Genomic DNA, 15161 nt, shown 5'->3' on the forward strand with positions numbered 1-15161 from the left:
TTTATTTGAAAGAAACACAGAACGCGGAAAGCATAGTCTTTTGTGTTCCGCTATTTCAGAATGTGTGAAAGGATCAAATATTATTTAAAAAAATATGAGAATAAAGGTGATAATGATGCTGGTTCATGGATTTTAGATGAACTAAACAGAAAGCACTTACTGATTTTGAAAATTCAAGAAATGCCTTAGTTTAGTCTTCCCGTTGCCATTTAACAATTATTAAAGCAGGATTTTAGTTGAGATATTCTTCTTGGGATAAAAGCAATGTTAACAAATACTTGCTATGTTTAAACTTTAGATAAAAACCCTAGCAGACCAAATGCCTATACTTACACCCATTTCTTCTATAAAATTATAATCTCGCAAATATTCTATAGGTCTAAATCGAAGAAGATTCACGAAATGCAGAATAACCAAAGAGGAAGCACTTACCCAAATTAAAATCACAGTGAGTGCCCCAGCTTGGTCAGTCTGTATCCATGTTACTCATCTCAAAGGCATATCAACTCTATTCAAAACCATCTTTCATTTACAAAATTGATTTTCCCTACATTTTAAATGTCTGCTTTGAGGAAGATTCACGCAATGCAGACCAACCAAACTAAAAGCACTTAACAAACTTTAAACAAAAGTGAGTGGCTTAGTTTGGCTTGTTTGGATCCATTTTTCTCAAATGTAGAATACAGAGTCTTTATTCCGGTAACACAGAATGTTTGAACGGATAAGAAATGATTTATAAACATTAGAATAAGGGTGATGACGATGCTGATTCATGGAGTTCAGAGGAACTAAACAGAAAGCACTTACTGATTTTGAAAATTCAAGGAAATGCCTTAGTTTAGTCTGCCCGTTGCCATTTAACACTTCTTAAAGCAGGATTGTAGTTGAGATATTCTCCTTGGGATAAAAGCAATGTTAACAAATACTTGCTATGTTTAAACTTTAGATAAAAACCCTAGCAGACCAAATGCCTATACTTATACCCATTTCTTCTATAAAAGTATAGTCTCTCAAATATTCAATAGGTCTAAATCGAAGAAGATTCACGAAATGCAGACTGACCAAAGAGGAAGCACTTACCCAAATTCAAGTCACAGTGAGTGCCCCAGCTTGGTCAGTCTGTATCCATATTACTCATCTCAAAGGCATATCAAAAAGAATTCTACTATCTAAAGTTAAATAACCAAAATCCATAATGCCCATTCTAAGACATTATAGCATTTTAAGAATTTAACCCACAGTGTCATAAACAGCAGCCTTTTGCATTCACCAAACACGAAGCATATAAATTCTGGCTTACCTACATTGATGTAAAGATATGATCCTTCAGGTTTCCCTCTTGTAAGTGACTGATTATCAGGAAATGCAACTCTATTTATATGGCTGAACCACAAAACTTGAAACCAATCATATGTCTTGTGCCCCTCCCTTCATTTCCCTAACATAAGAATACTTAATGTGGTTTTGTGTCCCAATGGGTGGACGAATTCAATTATCAAAAAGTGCTAGAAACTTAATATGCATAACAATAGTCTTTTCATAAACAAAGTCTGTACAGTGTTTTTGTTTTGAAGGAGAGACTGTAAGGTTCTTAACATATTTTGTAATGTCAGCTACAGTATAGCATCCTTTCTAATTTTCACTGTATTTTATTTTATGATTTAATGATATTAATGCACAATAGAGTAGGAAATAAACAGTACTAGAGCTCTTTGCTTGGATCTTGACAATGGCACCTTGTGTATTGCAGTGAATCAAGGCATAACCGAAAAGGAATGGCATTTTTCCGATGAACCAAACAGGGAGGACTTACTGTGTTGCAGTAAAAAGTGAGTGTCTAGGTTTGGCCTACCTGTTTTGGCATGTACTTAGTAAAGATACCTTGTAAACAAAATTGTGTGTCTTAGTTTGGCTTCTTGGATCCATTTTATTTGAAAGAAACACAGAACGCGGAAAGCATAGTCTTTTGTGTTCCGCTATTTCAGAATGTGTGAAAGGATCAAATATTATTTAAAAAAATATGAGAATAAAGGTGATAATGATGCTGGTTCATGGATTTTAGATGAACTAAACAGAAAGCACTTACTGATTTTGAAAATTCAAGAAATGCCTTAGTTTAGTCTTCCCGTTGCCATTTAACAATTATTAAAGCAGGATTTTAGTTGAGATATTCTTCTTGGGATAAAAGCAATGTTAACAAATACTTGCTATGTTTAAACTTTAGATAAAAACCCTAGCAGACCAAATGCCTATACTTACACCCATTTCTTCTATAAAATTATAATCTCGCAAATATTCTATAGGTCTAAATCGAAGAAGATTCACGAAATGCAGAATAACCAAAGAGGAAGCACTTACCCAAATTAAAATCACAGTGAGTGCCCCAGCTTGGTCAGTCTGTATCCATGTTACTCATCTCAAAGGCATATCAACTCTATTCAAAACCATCTTTCATTTACAAAATTGATTTTCCCTACATTTTAAATGTCTGCTTTGAGGAAGATTCACGCAATGCAGACCAACCAAACTAAAAGCACTTAACAAACTTTAAACAAAAGTGAGTGGCTTAGTTTGGCTTGTTTGGATCCATTTTTCTCAAATGTAGAATACAGAGTCTTTATTCCGGTAACACAGAATGTTTGAACGGATAAGAAATGATTTATAAACATTAGAATAAGGGTGATGACGATGCTGATTCATGGAGTTCAGAGGAACTAAACAGAAAGCACTTACTGATTTTGAAAATTCAAGGAAATGCCTTAGTTTAGTCTGCCCGTTGCCATTTAACACTTCTTAAAGCAGGATTGTAGTTGAGATATTCTCCTTGGGATAAAAGCAATGTTAACAAATACTTGCTATGTTTAAACTTTAGATAAAAACCCTAGCAGACCAAATGCCTATACTTATACCCATTTCTTCTATAAAAGTATAGTCTCTCAAATATTCAATAGGTCTAAATCGAAGAAGATTCACGAAATGCAGACTGACCAAAGAGGAAGCACTTACCCAAATTCAAGTCACAGTGAGTGCCCCAGCTTGGTCAGTCTGTATCCATATTACTCATCTCAAAGGCATATCAAAAAGAATTCTACTATCTAAAGTTAAATAACCAAAATCCATAATGCCCATTCTAAGACATTATAGCATTTTAAGAATTTAACCCACAGTGTCATAAACAGCAGCCTTTTGCATTCACCAAACACGAAGCATATAAATTCTGGCTTACCTACATTGATGTAAAGATATGATCCTTCAGGTTTCCCTCTTCTAAGTGACTGATTATCAGGAAATGCAACTCTATTTATATGGCTGAACCACAAAACTTGAAACCAATCATATGTCTTGTGCCCCTCCCTTCATTTCCCTAACATAAGAATACTTAATGTGGTTTTGTGTCCCAATGGGTGGACGAATTCAATTATCAAAAAGTGCTAGAAACGTAATATGCATAACAATAGTCTTTTCATAAACAAAGTCTGTACAGTGTTTTTGTTTTGAAGGAGAGACTGTAAGGTTCTTAACATATTTTGTAATGTCAGCTACAGTATAGCATCCTTTCTAATTTTCACTGTATTTTATTTTATGATTTAATGATATTAATGCACAATAGAGTAGGAAATAAACAGTACTAGAGCTCTTTGCTTGGATCTTGACAATGGCACCTTGTGTATTGCAGTGAATCAAGGCATAACCGAAAAGGAATGGCATTTTTCCGATGAACCAAACAGGGAGGACTTACTGTGTTGCAGTAAAAAGTGAGTGTCTAGGTTTGGCCTACCTGTTTTGGCATGTACTTAGTAAAGATACCTTGTAAACAAAATTGTGTGTCTTAGTTTGGCTTCTTGGATCCATTTTATTTGAAAGAAACACAGAACGCGTAAAGCATAGTCTTTTGTGTTCCGCTATTTCAGAATGTGTGAAAGGATCAAATATTATTTAAAAAAATATGAGAATAAAGGTGATAATGATGCTGGTTCATGGATTTTAGATGAACTAAACAGAAAGCACTTACTGATTTTGAAAATTCAAGGAAATGCCTTAGTTTAGTCTTCCCGTTGCCATTTAACAATTATTAAAGCAGGATTTTAGTTGAGATATTCTTCTTGGGATAAAAGCAATGTTAACAAATACTTGCTATGTTTAAACTTTAGATAAAAACCCTAGCAGACCAAATGCCTATACTTACACCCATTTCTTCTATAAAAGTATAGTCTCGCAAATATTCAATAGCTCGAAATCGAAGAAGATTCACGAAATGCAGAATAACCAAAGAGGAAGCACTTACCCAAATTAAAATCACAGTGAGTGCCCCAGCTTGGTCAGTCTGTATCCATGTTACTCATCTCAAAGGCATATCAACTCTATTCAAAACCATCTTTCATTTACAAAATTGATTTTCCCTACATTTTAAATATCTGCTTTGAGGAAGATTCACGCAATGCAGACCAACCAAACTAAAAGCACTTAACAAACTTTAAACAAAAGTGAGTGGCTTAGTTTGGCTTGTTTGGATCCATTTTTCTCAAATGTAGAATACAGAGTCTTTATTCCGGTAACACAGAATGTTTGAACGGATGAGAAATGATTTATAAACATTAGAATAAGGGTGATGACGATGCTGATTCATGGAGTTCAGAGGAACTAAACAGAAAGCACTTACTGATTTTGAAAATTCAAGGAAATGCCTTAGTTTAGTCTGCCCGTTGCCATTTAACACTTATTAAAGCAGGATTGTAGTTGAGATATTCTCCTTGGGATAAAAGCAATGTTAACAAATACTTGCTATGTTTAAACTTTAGATAAAAACCCTAGCAGACCAAATGCCTATACTTACACCCATTTCTTCTATAAAAGTATAGTCTCTCAAATATTCAATAGGTCTAAATCGAAGAAGATTCACGAAATGCAGACTGACCAAAGAGGAAGCACTTACCCAAATTCAAGTCACAGTGAGTGCCCCAGCTTGGTCAGTCTGTATCCATATTACTCATCTCAAAGGCATATCAAAAAGAATTCTACTATCTAAAGTTAAATAACCAAAATCCATAATGCCCATTCTAAGACATTATAGCATTTTAAGAATTTAACCCACAGTGTCATAAACAGCAGCCTTTTGCATTCACCAAACACGAAGCATATAAATTCTGGCTTACCTACATTGATGTAAAGATATGATCCTTCAGGTTTCCCTCTTGTAAGTGACTGATTATCAGGAAATGCAACTCTATTTATATGGCTGAACCACAAAACTTGAAACCAATCATATGTCTTGTGCCCCTCCCTTCAATTCCCTAACATAAGAATACTTAATGTGGTTTTGTGTCCCAATGGGTGGACGAATTCAATTATCAAAAAGTGCTAGAAACTTAATATGCATAACAATAGTCTTTTCATAAACAAAGTCTGTACAGTGTTTTTGTTTTGAAGGAGAGACTGTAAGGTTCTTAACATATTTTGTAATGTCAGCTATAGTATAGCATCCTTTCTAATTTTCACTGTATTTTATTTTATGATTTAATGATATTAATGCACAATAGAGTAGGAAATAAACAGTACTAGAGCTCTTTGCTTGGATCTTGACAATGGCACCTTGTGTATTGCAGTGAATCAAGGCATAACCGAAAAGGAATGGCATTTTTCCGATGAACCAAACAGGGAGGACTTACTGTGTTGCAGTAAAAAGTGAGTGTCTAGGTTTGGCCTACCTGTTTTGGCATGTACTTAGTAAAGATACCTTGTAAACAAAATTGTGTGTCTTAGTTTGGCTTCTTGGATCCATTTTATTTGAAAGAAACACAGAACGCGTAAAGCATAGTCTTTTGTGTTCCGCTATTTCAGAATGTGTGAAAGGATCAAATATTATTTAAAAAAATATGAGAATAAAGGTGATAATGATGCTGGTTCATGGATTTTAGATGAACTAAACAGAAAGCACTTACTGATTTTGAAAATTCAAGGAAATGCCTTAGTTTAGTCTTCCCGTTGCCATTTAACAATTATTAAAGCAGGATTTTAGTTGAGATATTCTTCTTGGGATAAAAGCAATGTTAACAAATACTTGCTATGTTTAAACTTTAGATAAAAACCCTAGCAGACCAAATGCCTATACTTACACCCATTTCTTCTATAAAAGTATAGTCTCGCAAATATTCAATAGCTCGAAATCGAAGAAGATTCACGAAATGCAGAATAACCAAAGAGGAAGCACTTACCCAAATTAAAATCACAGTGAGTGCCCCAGCTTGGTCAGTCTGTATCCATGTTACTCATCTCAAAGGCATATCAACTCTATTCAAAACCATCTTTCATTTACAAAATTGATTTTCCCTACATTTTAAATGTCTGCTTTGAGGAAGATTCACGCAATGCAGACCAACCAAACTAAAAGCACTTAACAAACTTTAAACAAAAGTGAGTGGCTTAGTTTGGCTTGTTTGGATCCATTTTTCTCAAATGTAGAATACAGAGTCTTTATTCCGGTAACACAGAATGTTTGAACGGATGAGAAATGATTTATAAACATTAGAATAAGGGTGATGACGATGCTGATTCATGGAGTTCAGAGGAACTAAACAGAAAGCACTTACTGATTTTGAAAATTCAAGGAAATGCCTTAGTTTAGTCTGCCCGTTGCCATTTAACACTTATTAAAGCAGGATTGTAGTTGAGATATTCTCCTTGGGATAAAAGCAATGTTAACAAATACTTGCTATGTTTAAACTTTAGATAAAAACCCTAGCAGACCAAATGCCTATACTTACACCCATTTCTTCTATAAAAGTATAGTCTCTCAAATATTCAATAGGTCTAAATCGAAGAAGATTCACGAAATGCAGACTGACCAAAGAGGAAGCACTTACCCAAATTCAAGTCACAGTGAGTGCCCCAGCTTGGTCAGTCTGTATCCATATTACTCATCTCAAAGGCATATCAAAAAGAAATCTACTATCTAAAGTTAAATAACCAAAATCCATAATGCCCATTCTAAGACATTATAGCATTTTAAGAATTTAACCCACAGTGTCATAAACAGCAGCCTTTTGCATTCACCAAACATGAAGCATATAAATTCTGGCTTACCTACATTGATGTAAAGATATGATCCTTCAGGTTTCCCTCTTGTAAGTGACTGATTATCAGGAAATGCAACTCTATTTATATGGCTGAACCACAAAACTTGAAACCAATCATATGTCTTGTGCCCCTCCCTTCATTTCCCTAACATAAGAATACTTAATGTGGTTTTGTGTCCCAATGGGTGGACGAATTCAATTATCAAAAAGTGCTAGAAACTTAATATGCATAACAATAGTCTTTTCATAAACAAAGTCTGTACAGTGTTTTTGTTTTGAAGGAGAGACTGTAAGGTTCTTAACATATTTTGTAATGTCAGCTACAGTATAGCATCCTTTCTAATTTTCACTGTATTTTATTTTATGATTTAATGATATTAATGCACAATAGAGTAGGAAATAAACAGTACTAGAGCTCTTTGCTTGGATCTTGACAATGGCACCTTGTGTATTGCAGTGAATCAAGGCATAACCGAAAAGGAATGGCATTTTTCCGATGAACCAAACAGGGAGGACTTACTGTGTTGCAGTAAAAAGTGAGTGTCTAGGTTTGGCCTACCTGTTTTGGCATGTACTTAGTAAAGATACCTTGTAAACAAAATTGTGTGTCTTAGTTTGGCTTCTTGGATCCATTTTATTTGAAAGAAACACAGAACGCGTAAAGCATAGTCTTTTGTGTTCCGCTATTTCAGAATGTGTGAAAGGATCAAATATTATTTAAAAAAATATGAGAATAAAGGTGATAATGATGCTGGTTCATGGATTTTAGATGAACTAAACAGAAAGCACTTACTGATTTTGAAAATTCAAGGAAATGCCTTAGTTTAGTCTTCCCGTTGCCATTTAACAATTATTAAAGCAGGATTTTAGTTGAGATATTCTTCTTGGGATAAAAGCAATGTTAACAAATACTTGCTATGTTTAAACTTTAGATAAAAACCCTAGCAGACCAAATGCCTATACTTACACCCATTTCTTCTATAAAAGTATAGTCTCGCAAATATTCAATAGCTCGAAATCGAAGAAGATTCACGAAATGCAGAATAACCAAAGAGGAAGCACTTACCCAAATTAAAATCACAGTGAGTGCCCCAGCTTGGTCAGTCTGTATCCATGTTACTCATCTCAAAGGCATATCAACTCTATTCAAAACCATCTTTCATTTACAAAATTGATTTTCCCTACATTTTAAATGTCTGCTTTGAGGAAGATTCACGCAATGCAGACCAACCAAACTAAAAGCACTTAACAAACTTTAAACAAAAGTGAGTGGCTTAGTTTGGCTTGTTTGGATCCATTTTTCTCAAATGTAGAATACAGAGTCTTTATTCCGGTAACACAGAATGTTTGAACGGATAAGAAATGATTTATAAACATTAGAATAAGGGTGATGACGATGCTGATTCATGGAGTTCAGAGGAACTAAACAGAAAGCACTTACTGATTTTGAAAATTCAAGGAAATGCCTTAGTTTAGTCTGCCCGTTGCCATTTAACACTTATTAAAGCAGGATTGTAGTTGAGATATTCTCCTTGGGATAAAAGCAATGTTAACAAATACTTGCTATGTTTAAACTTTAGATAAAAACCCTAGCAGACCAAATGCCTATACTTACACCCATTTCTTCTATAAAAGTATAGTCTCTCAAATATTCAATAGGTCTAAATCGAAGAAGATTCACGAAATGCAGACTGACCAAAGAGGAAGCACTTACCCAAATTCAAGTCACAGTGAGTGCCCCAGCTTGGTCAGTCTGTATCCATATTACTCATCTCAAAGGCATATCAAAAAGAATTCTACTATCTAAAGTTAAATAACCAAAATCCATAATGCCCATTCTAAGACATTATAGCATTTTAAGAATTTAACCCACAGTGTCATAAACAGCAGCCTTTTGCATTCACCAAACACGAAGCATATAAATTCTGGCTTACCTACATTGATGTAAAGATATGATCCTTCAGGTTTCCCTCTTGTAAGTGACTGATTATCAGGAAATGCAACTCTATTTATATGGCTGAACCACAAAACTTGAAACCAATCATATGTCTTGTGCCCCTCCCTTCATTTCCCTAACATAAGAATACTTAATGTGGTTTTGTGTCCCAATGGGTGGACGAATTCAATTATCAAACAGTGCTAGAAACTTAATATGCATAACAATAGTCTTTTCATAAAGTAAGTCTGTACAGTGTTTTTGTTTTGAAGGAGAGACTGTAAGGTTCTTAACATATTTTGTAATGTCAGCTACAGTATAGCATCCTTTCTAATTTTCACTGTATTTTATTTTATGATTTAATGATATTAATGCACAATAAAGTAGGAAATAAACAGTACTAGAGCTCTTTGCTTGGATCTTGACAATGGCACCTTGTGTATTGCAGTGAATCAAGGCATAACCGAAAAGGAATGGCATTTTTCCGATGAACCAAACAGGGAGGACTTACTGTGTTGCAGTAAAAAGTGAGTGTCTAGGTTTGGCCTACCTGTTTTGGCATGTACTTAGTAAAGATACCTTGTAAACAAAATTGTGTGTCTTAGTTTGGCTTCTTGGATCCATTTTATTTGAAAGAAACACAGAACGCGTAAAGCATAGTCTTTTGCGTTCCGCTATTTCAGAATGTGTGAAAGGATCAAATATTATTTAAAAAAAATATGAGAATAAAGGTGATAATGATGCTGGTTCATGGATTTTAGATGAACTAAACAGAAAGCACTTACTGATTTTGAAAATTCAAGGAAATGCCTTAGTTTAGTCTTCCCGTTGCCATTTAACAATTATTAAAGCAGGATTTTAGTTGAGATATTCTTCTTGGGATAAAAGCAATGTTAACAAATACTTGCTATGTTTAAACTTTAGATAAAAACCCTAGCAGACCAAATGCCTATACTTACACCCATTTCTTCTATAAAAGTATAGTCTCGCAAATATTCAATAGCTCGAAATCGAAGAAGATTCACGAAATGCAGAATAACCAAAGAGGAAGCACTTACCCAAATTAAAATCACAGTGAGTGCCCCAGCTTGGTCAGTCTGTATCCATGTTACTCATCTCAAAGGCATATCAACTCTATTCAAAACCATCTTTCATTTACAAAATTGATTTTCCCTACATTTTAAATGTCTGCTTTGAGGAAGATTCACGCAATGCAGACCAACCAAACTAAAAGCACTTAACAAACTTTAAACAAAAGTGAGTGGCTTAGTTTGGCTTGTTTGGATCCATTTTTCTCAAATGTAGAATACAGAGTCTTTATTCCGGTAACACAGAATGTTTGAACGGATAAGAAATGATTTATAAACATTAGAATAAGGGTGATGACGATGCTGATTCATGGAGTTCAGAGGAACTAAACAGAAAGCACTTACTGATTTTGAAAATTCAAGGAAATGCCTTAGTTTAGTCTGCCCGTTGCCATTTAACACTTATTAAAGCAGGATTGTAGTTGAGATATTCTCCTTGGGATAAAAGCAATGTTAACAAATACTTGCTATGTTTAAACTTTAGATAAAAACCCTAGCAGACCAAATGCCTATACTTACACCCATTTCTTCTATAAAAGTATAGTCTCTCAAATATTCAATAGGTCTAAATCGAAGAAGATTCACGAAATGCAGACTGACCAAAGAGGAAGCACTTACCCAAATTCAAGTCACAGTGAGTGCCCCAGCTTGGTCAGTCTGTATCCATATTACTCATCTCAAAGGCATATCAAAAAGAATTCTACTATCTAAAGTTAAATAACCAAAATCCATAATGCCCATTCTAAGACATTATAGCATTTTAGGAATTTAACCCACAGCGTCATAAACAGCAGCCTTTTGCATTCACCAAACACGAAGCATATAAATTCTGGCTTACCTACATTGATGTAAAGATATGATCCTTCAGGTTTCCCTCTTGTAAGTGACTGATTATCAGGAAATGCAACTCTATTTATATGGCTGAACCACAAACTTGAAACCAATCATATGTCTTGTGCCCCTCCCTTCATTTCCCTAACATAAGAATACCTAATGTGGTTTTGTGTCCCAATGGGTGGACGAATTCAATTATCAAAAAGTGCTAGAAACTTAATATGCATAACAATAGTCTTTTCATAAACAAAGTCTGTACAGTGTTTTTGTTTTGAAGGAGAGACTGTAAGGTTCTTAACATATTTTGTAATGTCAGCTACAGTATAGCATCCTTTCTAATTTTCACTGTATTTTATTTTATGATTTAATGATATTAATGCACAATAGAGTAGGAAATAAACAGTACTAGAGCTCTTTGCTTGGATCTTGACAATGGCACCTTGTGTATTGCAGTGAATCAAGGCATAACCGAAAAGGAATGGCATTTTTCCGATGAACCAAACAGGGAGGACTTACTGTGTTGCAGTAAAAAGTGAGTGTCTAGGTTTGGCCTACCTGTTTTGGCATGTACTTAGTAAAGATACCTTGTAAACAAAATTGTGTGTCTTAGTTTGGCTTCTTGGATCCATTTTATTTGAAAGAAACACAGAACGCGTAAAGCATAGTCTTTTGTGTTCCGCTATTTCAGAATGTGTGAAAGGATCAAATATTATTTAAAAAAATATGAGAATAAAGGTGATAATGATGCTGGTTCATGGATTTTAGATGAACTAAACAGAAAGCACTTACTGATTTTGAAAATTCAAGGAAATGCCTTAGTTTAGTCTTCCCGTTGCCATTTAACAATTATTAAAGCAGGATTTTAGTTGAGATATTCTTCTTGGGATAAAAGCAATGTTAACAAATACTTGCTATGTTTAAACTTTAGATAAAAACCCTAGCAGACCAAATGCCTATACTTACACCCATTTCTTCTATAAAAGTATAGTCTCGCAAATATTCAATAGCTCGAAATCGAAGAAGATTCACGAAATGCAGAATAACCAAAGAGGAAGCACTTACCCAAATTAAAATCACAGTGAGTGCCCCAGCTTGGTCAGTCTGTATCCATGTTACTCATCTCAAAGGCATATCAACTCTATTCAAAACCATCTTTCATTTACAAAATTGATTTTCCCTACATTTTAAATGTCTGCTTTGAGGAAGATTCACGCAATGCAGACCAACCAAACTAAAAGCACTTAACAAACTTTAAACAAAAGTGAGTGGCTTAGTTTGGCTTGTTTGGATCCATTTTTCTCAAATGTAGAATACAGAGTCTTTATTCCGGTAACACAGAATGTTTGAACGGATAAGAAATGATTTATAAACATTAGAATAAGGGTGATGACGATGCTGATTCATGGAGTTCAGAGGAACTAAACAGAAAGCACTTACTGATTTTGAAAATTCAAGGAAATGCCTTAGTTTAGTCTGCCCGTTGCCATTTAACACTTATTAAAGCAGGATTGTAGTTGAGATATTCTCCTTGGGATAAAAGCAATGTTAACAAATACTTGCTATGTTTAAACTTTAGATAAAAACCCTAGCAGACCAAATGCCTATACTTACACCCATTTCTTCTATAAAAGTATAGTCTCTCAAATATTCAATAGGTCTAAATCGAAGAAGATTCACGAAATGCAGACTGACCAAAGAGGAAGCACTTACCCAAATTCAAGTCACAGTGAGTGCCCCAGCTTGGTCAGTCTGTATCCATATTACTCATCTCAAAGGCATATCAAAAAGAATTCTACTATCTAAAGTTAAATAACCAAAATCCATAATGCCCATTCTAAGACATTATAGCATTTTAAGAATTTAACCCACAGCGTCATAAACAGCAGCCTTTTGCATTCACCAAACACGAAGCATATAAATTCTGGCTTACCTACATTGATGTAAAGATATGATCCTTCAGGTTTCCCTCTTGTAAGTGACTGATTATCAGGAAATGCAACTCTATTTATATGGCTGAACCACAAACTTGAAACCAATCATATGTCTTGTGCCCCTCCCTTCATTTCCCTAACATAAGAATACCTAATGTGGTTTTGTGTCCCAATGGGTGGACGAATTCAATTATCAAAAAGTGCTAGAAACTTAATATGCATAACAATAGTCTTTTCATAAACAAAGTCTGTACAGTGTTTTTGTTTTGAAGGAGAGACTGTAAGGTTCTTAACATATTTTGTAATGTCAGCTACAGTATAGCATCCTTTCTAATTTTCACTGTATTTTATTTTATGATTTAATGATATTAATGCACAATAGAGTAGGAAATAAACAGTACTAGAGCTCTTTGCTTGGATCTTGACAATGGCACCTTGTGTATTGCAGTGAATCAAGGCATAACCGAAAAGGAATGGCATTTTTCCGATGAACCAAACAGGGAGGACTTACTGTGTTGCAGTAAAAAGTGAGTGTCTAGGTTTGGCCTACCTGTTTTGGCATGTACTTAGTAAAGATACCTTGTAAACAAAATTGTGTGTCTTAGTTTGGCTTCTTGGATCCATTTTATTTGAAAGAAACACAGAACGCGTAAAGCATAGTCTTTTGTGTTCCGCTATTTCAGAATGTGTGAAAGGATCAAATATTATTTAAAAAAATATGAGAATAAAGGTGATAATGATGCTGGTTCATGGATTTTAGATGAACTAAACAGAAAGCACTTACTGATTTTGAAAATTCAAGGAAATGCCTTAGTTTAGTCTTCCCGTTGCCATTTAACAATTATTAAAGCAGGATTTTAGTTGAGATATTCTTCTTGGGATAAAAGCAATGTTAACAAATACTTGCTATGTTTAAACTTTAGATAAAAACCCTAGCAGACCAAATGCCTATACTTACACCCATTTCTTCTATAAAAGTATAGTCTCGCAAATATTCAATAGCTCGAAATCGAAGAAGATTCACGAAATGCAGAATAACCAAAGAGGAAGCACTTACCCAAATTAAAATCACAGTGAGTGCCCCAGCTTGGTCAGTCTGTATCCATGTTACTCATCTCAAAGGCATATCAACTCTATTCAAAACCATCTTTCATTTACAAAATTGATTTTCCCTACATTTTAAATGTCTGCTTTGAGGAAGATTCACGCAATGCAGACCAACCAAACTAAAAGCACTTAACAAACTTTAAACAAAAGTGAGTGGCTTAGTTTGGCTTGTTTGGATCCATTTTTCTCAAATGTAGAATACAGAGTCTTTATTCCGGTAACACAGAATGTTTGAACGGATAAGAAATGATTTATAAACATTAGAATAAGGGTGATGACGATGCTGATTCATGGAGTTCAGAGGAACTAAACAGAAAGCACTTACTGATTTTGAAAATTCAAGGAAATGCCTTAGTTTAGTCTGCCCGTTGCCATTTAACACTTATTAAAGCAGGATTGTAGTTGAGATATTCTCCTTGGGATAAAAGCAATGTTAACAAATACTTGCTATGTTTAAACTTTAGATAAAAACCCTAGCAGACCAAATGCCTATACTTACACCCATTTCTTCTATAAAAGTATAGTCTCTCAAATATTCAATAGGTCTAAATCGAAGAAGATTCACGAAATGCAGACTGACCAAAGAGGAAGCACTTACCCAAATTCAAGTCACAGTGAGTGCCCCAGCTTGGTCAGTCTGTATCCATATTACTCATCTCAAAGGCATATCAAAAAGAATTCTACTATCTAAAGTTAAATAACCAAAATCCATAATGCCCATTCTAAGACATTATAGCATTTTAAGAATTTAACCCACAGCGTCATAAACAGCAGCCTTTTGCATTCACCAAACACGAAGCATATAAATTCTGGCTTACCTACATTGATGTAAAGATATGATCCTTCAGGTTTCCCTCTTGTAAGTGACTGATTATCAGGAAATGCAACTCTATTTATATGGCTGAACCACAAACTTGAAACCAATCATATGTCTTGTGCCCCTCCCTTCATTTCCCTAACATAAGAATACCTAATGTGGTTTTGTGTCCCAATGGGTGGACGAATTCAATTATCAAAAAGTGCTAGAAACTTAATATGCATAACAATAGTCTTTTCATAAACAAAGTCTGTACAGTGTTTTTGTTTTGAAGGAGAGACTGTAAGGTTCTTAACATATTTTGTAATGTCAGCTACAGTATAGCATCCTTTCTAATTTTCACTGTATTTTATTTTATGATTTAATGATATTAAT

Source organism: Engystomops pustulosus, chromosome 4 (assembly GCF_040894005.1).
Source record: "Engystomops pustulosus chromosome 4, aEngPut4.maternal, whole genome shotgun sequence".
In the NCBI taxonomy this organism is placed as follows: Eukaryota; Metazoa; Chordata; class Amphibia; order Anura; family Leptodactylidae; genus Engystomops; species Engystomops pustulosus.